Source organism: Crinia signifera, chromosome 19 (genome assembly GCF_055691185.1).
Source record: "Crinia signifera chromosome 19, ASM5569118v1, whole genome shotgun sequence".
Classification (NCBI taxonomy): domain Eukaryota; kingdom Metazoa; phylum Chordata; class Amphibia; order Anura; family Myobatrachidae; genus Crinia; species Crinia signifera.
In genome coordinates, this window is record NC_139226.1 from 11,666,804 (window position 1) to 11,674,278 (window position 7,475).

Below are 7,475 nucleotides of genomic sequence, written 5' to 3' on the forward strand. Positions count from 1 at the left end.
ATAGAAATGGATTGTACTTTTTTAAATGTAAAGACATTTCTAAAAATTAAATTTTTTATTATTTTACATGTGATTGAATGTAATGGTTATTTCCAGAATCCGATGACTATGGGACATTACAATGGCTGAGCTTTTGTGTTTGTAGAAGTAAGCACATGTGTGGTTTGGGCAATGCTGCCATCTTCCCTGTAGACTTGGGTGAGGACACTGTAACTGATGCCCTATGTACAGTGTGTATATACCATTACTAATACATACAGGCCCAGGTTGGAGATTATACACCTATGAGCCTTAGTTGCCATATACTGGACCGGATTCCGCGTTGCACGCTATGTGGATGTCAGAAGAGAGGAGCCTTATAAAGTAACCATGTCCATGCATTCTTCATCCTACACACGGGAGAGGCGGCCATCTTGGTACACTACTGAGTTGTAATAACTAGAAATGTTGGGCCTCCCTGCATACAGTAGGTAAAAAAAGTTATAATTAATGTATGTGCCCGTTCCCAGGGATTTCACTGTTGCAAGCACGCTAGCATTATTGGCACTTCCGAGTAATGCTGCATATGCTGCTCTTCCCTGACAGGCACTGGAGGTTCAGTAGGGCCTCTAGCATCGGTCTCCTCTAAAGGCGGCAGCCATTTTTGGTGATTATTTTCAGCAGATTTCCAAGTGGATGGCTGTCCACAGATAACTAGGTTATTTCTGGGCGCTTGCCACAGGTGGTTTTCTGATAGACATGAAAAGAAAGAGAAGAATGTCCTTTTATTAGGTGCACCTCAAAGAATTAGACTCTAAAATATAACTTTTAATCGTTCATTTGTAAAAGGCTGCGAACATATTAAAACCATGTAACAAACAAGGGTGGGTTCACACACATAAAAAAGATGGGGTGGCAGGCAGGTAAATAATTTTGTGTAAGATAATTGTACAGTGTGTGGGGCTACCACAGTCTGTCCAGTAGATCACTATCTTATGCGGGAGCAAATCTCTCTGCTGACAGAGTCTAGGTAGGTGCCCCCTGACAGGTAGCTCGTCTACCGTTGCTGTAAAGTATCACGATGTGCTTGTCAAGTATAAACCTGCTGAGAGTGTTGTGTTTATTCTAATCACAAGCATAACATCAGCTGTATCACTCCTGGCTATCACGGTGTGTCTACCCCGTATAGATGTCAGAGAGACCTCAACACCGGTTGGCCAGTGTGTGGTCAGCAGGTAGTACAACTGGAGGTGTCTCTGGGGTTAATAATTTGCCCTATGTATGCTGCAGGGGCACATGAACCTCCAAGAGATTCCCTCACTATATAGGATGATAGAGACCCAATATGGGGTGTCTCTACAATCAGCACATCAGTGGGTATGAGCCCTGATAAGGGCTATAGAGTCTCCACACTGCTCAAACATAAATCATAATACATTGTAAGAAAAAGAATAAATCTGCAAACAAAACTGCCTGTGCACCGCTAGCCGGCACGCGCTTCGCAGTTAAGCTTCCTCAGGGCCAAAAAAAAGGTATCTGATAGAGCTGCTCCCCAAACCACACAAAGGAAGAAGAAAAGCAAATAAGCAGCTCTCAAAAAGATGTATACTGACATGTGAATCAACAGAAACATTTAATAGGCATAAATCATGAAAAAGAAACATTCAGGACCATATTGGCATAGTCACTAAATAGAAGATAAACCTGCACTGGACTGGACCAGTAGCTGAAAGTCCCAAAGGCTGAGATATCCAGAACATTTGTCGGCTGCGGTACTCCAAGGGACTAAAGCAATGGTTGTCCAGTGAATAGGCAGCTGGCAAATAGGTCTCTGCTAAGGCCACACCAGGTCCAACCAACCCGTTTCACTGCCCACACTGCTAGCTTTTTCAATGGCTCTCCACATGGAACCTGCCTAGACCATGCAAAGGCTCCCACTGCCAATGCTTTGACTGCGTGGGCAATGTTTGCATAGTAAGATGAGCATTACACGGAGAGAAGACATATATTATATAGATGTAAGTTTGCGAGCAGGGCCCTCCAACCTTTCATCTGTCTGTAACTACCCAGTTTGTGTAATGACTATTTGCAATTGTAAAGCACAACAGAATTTGCTGCACTATATAAGAACCTGTTAAGAAATAAATAATATACAGGTAAATGAAAGGTGGGTAACGTGATTGCTTTATGTGCTGCTTATTCCGCCCATGAAAGTACCAGAAGAGAGCCACCGGGGGGTGCACTACATAGGACAGAATGCACAAACCGTAGAAATATAACATGCAGTGGGGGATTACTGAAGCGGTGGTATGAAAACAGTCAGCACATTGCAGGAATAAGTTCATGGTGACAAAAAACAAACAAATTAATAATATAATTAAAATGAGGACAAATTGGAAAAATACAATTACCAGGTGAGGTATTTGGAGGGTGGAGTAGTAGCGAAGGGCTGCTGAGACAGCCGTGGGGCCTGGTACTAAAGAGGGTGTGGCCAAATCTGGATAAAAGGATTAAAAAAAAGGAATATACTTTGGGCCCCACACACTGGGCAATATTCAGGAATTTTCTGAGCGATTTTAATAAATTACTCAGAAAGTACCTGAAAACGCATGTAAATCACTGTGTGTATAGCCCACACAGTTGCTCGTTCTCAGGATTCAGAATGGACCTGTCGGTCAATTGAGAGCAGTTGCTCAAAAGCTCCGGCTCATCTCCCGCATGTGTGGCCGCGGGCAGATGAGCAGGGGCTTCTGAGTGACTGGACGCCGCCCAGATGACCCGCCAGACTGAGAGCTCACCCTGTGCCACAGGCGACATCCAGCACGGTCTGGCAGCCATGCCTCTGCAGCAGTGACAGGATCCACTGCTGCTTGGCCATCCGTGTACTGATCCGGAAGCCCCTCCACCGCTACCCGCTGTCCACCATGGTCCCCTGGACGTGCCTGGAAGCCGAGCAGTCAGCAGCAGCGGCAATGATGAGTGCTGCTGCTTGCCGCTCCCTCCTGGCAGACACCGATGCTCAGGGGCGGGCTGGGCCGGGGGGCCGCTTACCCACCCACTGGCTGCGGGCCGTGCTGCGGCTGGATCAGCTTCTCCAGCCCTCCTGCACTGGCCGCGGCTTACAGAACACGGCCGCGGCTACAGGAAAATGGCCGCCGGCCCCCAGCACTGAGGACATGTTCTCAGTGCAGGAGGCCGGCGGCCATTTTCCTGTAGCCGCGGCCGTGTTCTGGAAGCCGCGGCCAGCGCAGGAGGGCTTTAGAAGCTGATCCAGCCGCAGCACGGCCCGCAGCTAGCGAGTGGGTAAGCGCTCCCCCCCCCCCCTCCCTCACCCCAGCATATGTGTTTCTGTCACTGTGGGGGGCATATCTGGCACTGTGTGGGGGCATATCTGGCACTGTGTGGGGGCATATCTGGCACTGTGTGGGGGCATATCTGGCACTGTGTGGGGGCATATGTGTATCTGGCACTGTGGGGGGCATATCTGGCACTGTGGGGGCATATATGTATTTGGCACTGTGGGGGCATATGTGTATCTGGCACAGTGGGGCATATGTGTATTTGGCACTGTGGGGGCATATGTGTATTTGGCACTGTGGGGGCATATGTGTATCTGGCACTGTGGGGGCATATGTGTATTTGGCACTGTGGGGGCATATGTGTATCTGGCACTGTGGGGGCATATCTGGCACTGTGGGGGCATATGTGTATCTGGCACTGTGGGGGCATATGTGTATCTGGCACTGTGGGGACATATGTGTATCTGGCACTGTGGGGGCATATGTGTCTGGCACTGTGGGGGCATATGTGTATTTGGCACTGTGGGGGCATATGTGTCTCTGGCACTGTGGGGGCATATCTGGCACTGTGGGGGCATATGTGTCTTTGGCACTGTGGGGGAATATGTGTCTCTGGCACTGAGGGGGCATATGTGTCTCTGGCACTGAGGGGGCATATGTGTCTCTGGCACTGTGGGGGCATATCTGGCACTGTGGGGGCATATGTGTCTTTGGCACTGTGGGGGAATATGTGTCTCTGGCACTGTGGGGGCATATGTGTCTCTGGCACTGTGGGGGCATATGTGTCTCTGGCACTGTGGGGGCATATGTGTCTCTGGCACTCTGGGGGCATATCTGGCACTGTGGAGGAATATGCGTATTTGGCACTGTGGCGGCATTTGTGTCTGGCACTGTGGGGGCATATGTGTATTTGGTACTGTGGCGGAATATCTTGCACTGTGGGGGCATATCTGGCACTGTGGACATCACATTGTGCGGTGTAATGGGCATCATGGTATGGGGCGTAATGGACATTACGGTGTGGGGAGCATTGGGTAATTGCCATCACAGTATGGGGTGTAATGGGCATCAAGGTGTGCAGCATATTGTGTAATTAGCATCACAGTGTGCGGTGTATTGAGTAATTAGCATCGCAGTGTTTGGGCGTAATGTGTAACTGGCATCATGGTGTTCAGCATAATGTGTAATTGGCATTACGGCATGTGGCTTTATGTGTAATGGGTATTACAAGGTTCGCTAAAATGTGCAATCTGCAGGTACACAATACAATCATGGTACAGGCAACGCCCCTTATGATAGGCCACGCCCCTAATTTTTCGGCGCGCCTACGGCGCGCAAAAGCATTCCTTCCGACGGTGACTTGGCTGATTATGGGCCAGTGCTCTGGACTTGCCCCCTAGGCTAAAAGTTGCCAGCCAGCCCCTGGCGATGCTCAGCATCTGTGCTCAGCACCCAGCAGATGTGGCGGTTGCCGCTGCGGCAGGAAACACTTGGCAGGACAGGTAGATCCAGACTTGTATTTATGAATGAATGCTTCTTGCATCCGTGCTGCAGGCAGCGCTGCTTGTCTGACTGGCACAGTGGCAACCACCAGCATCTGCCAGGCGCTGATTAAATGTTTAGGGGGGGGTCTCTGAGCCGCTAATGATTAAATGTTTAGGGGGGGGGGTGGGGGTCACTGAGCCGCTAATGATTAAATGTTTGGGGAGGGGAGGGGCACTGAGCCACTAATGATTAAATGTTTTATTAATTAATACAGGTTGAGTATCCCGTATCCAAAATGCTCGGGACCAGGAGAATTTTGGATAACGGATTATTCCGTATTTCGGAATATTTTAATATTTCAATTATGTATTTTGAAGTATCTTGCATTTATGCTGTATAAACACATAATATACACACAAATATATTTTATTACCACATAAAATACACACAAACATATTTTAATTGTTCAAAAAACAAGGTTTCAAAACGTGAAACAAAATGTGTGTACTATCTCAGCACTGAATTTGAATGCCAAGCAATCATTTTCTTGCACATATATAGTGCCAGTTACATATCATGTCCCCAGTGATGCTGTTACATATGTCCCCAGTGAGTTTTTAGCAAGAAAAATTTTTTTTTTCACTTTCTGGAATGTCCGTATTTCGGAATAATTCGGATAACGGATATTCGGATACGGGATACTCGACCTGTATACCATTTTTGTAATGAAGTGCAGTTTTTTTACGTCACTTTCTGTGTGACAGTTGTGACAGATTTGAAATCTCCCATGCTGAATCTCCCATTGTGAATCTCTGGCACAAATCTCTGCATATGTAGGGCCCTTTACTTGTAGCCTTCAGAGGTTGCTGTGTTTTGAGAACTTGCCCATGACTTTGCCCTTATCCAAGATGTACATTGATAGTGTGGATGGTACGGTGACATTTGTGGGTGTGTGCGTGTTGTTTAGGTGTGTGGGTACTTGTGTATTATCACGGCGCCCATCGCATTGCATACCATAAGGCTTAATATGGTATGCAATGAAATGAGATGCGATGCGATGGGACCCGATCTTATACAATTTAAAATTGTATACCATTGTATATGGCATACAATGAGATGAGATACAATATAAAATTGTATAAGCCCCCTAATGGTTGCTTTCAATGTTAATTGGCCCTCATATAAGATTTTTAATTGTATAAGCACCCTAATGGATGCTTACAATGTTAAATGCACTCCCACGCCACCCCCACTATCAACGCCAACCCGAAGCTCGCCAACTCGCCAAGCTTCGGGCTCGGTGGCTCGCCACACTATATAAAGTCAACTCCACGCCGACGTGGCTAGTGGGGGTATGAAAAGGTCGGAGGACGCGTGCCGCCGCCCCTCGTGGGCTCACTGCGCTCGCCACGCTTTGGGTTGGCATTGATAGCACAGGTGGCGTGGGGGTGCTTTTAACATTGTAAGCACCTATTACGGTGCTTATACAATTATTTATCTTATTTAACAATAGGGTGCTTATACAATTTAAAATCTTATACCATTGTATATGGCATATAATTCGATGGTATACAATTTAAAATTGTATAACCTCTGATAACATTGTATCGCATCGCATACCATCGTATGCCTTATGGTATGCGATGCGATGGGCGCCGTGTTAGGAAACAAGTACCAAAAAATGGTTTGTGTGGCAGGGGCGGGTGGGGAAGTAGTACAGGTGCGAGAGGGGCAGGTGTGGTATTTCGACAGGTGTATGTGGCGCTGCTTTGGTTGGTGGAGTGGGCGGTGCAGTGGTGACATGGGTAGGTGATGGTTGGGTTCAAGGGTGCCGTGGGTGGGGGAGGTTGATTGGGGGTGGTGTGGGTGGGGAATGGTGGGTGCAGGGATACTGCGATGGTGGAATTGCAGGTGCGGGTGTGCCTCGTGTGGGTGGTGAGGGCTAGTTGAGGGGGTGCTTTGGGTGTGGTAACAATAGTGGTGTGGGGGGGTAGGTAGGGGTGCATGTGTACTGTGAATAGGTGATGGGTGGGTGCGGTGTTGGTTTGGCTGGGTTGGGGGGTACTGCGAGTTGAGGAGTTCCAGGTGCGGGTGTGCCGTGGGTGGGTGCATTAGTAGAATGGGTGGGAGAGCGGTGGGTGCGGGATTGCTGCAGGTGGTGGAGAGTGTACAGTAATGTTGTGGGTGTGGGTGTGCTGCGGGTGGTGGAGTTGCACTTGTGGGGGTGCTGTGGCTAGGGCAGGTGTGGTGGTGTTGTGGTTGGGCAAGGGGCGGTTGCAGGGGTACTGCAGGTGGCGATTGAGGGTTGGGTGTGGTTGATTAGTGGGTGGGTGTGGGCGTACTGCATGCGCAGTAGGTGTGGTTGTGGGGGAACGGTGGGTGGGTGCAGTGTTACTGGGTTAGGGGAGAAGCAGGTGTGTAGCTGGTGTGTGCAGGGATGGCATGTGTGGGGGAGTGTCATGTGCAGGAGTGTGTCATGTGCAGGAGTACTGCAGTTGTGTTTGGCTGAGGTCCGGGGTGGGTACAGGTAGTGGGAGAGGTGTGTGAGGGTGGGGAAGGGGTGGGTGTGGTGCTGATGGGGGTGCGGGAGTGTGTCTGTGGTTGCTGTTGGTGTGGGAGATTCGGGAGTGGCAGATGGGGTAGGGGTGAGTGCGAGGGTAGTGTGGGTGTTGAGCAGCCACTTTGGTGGGTTGTGGAGGCTGCAGTGAAGGG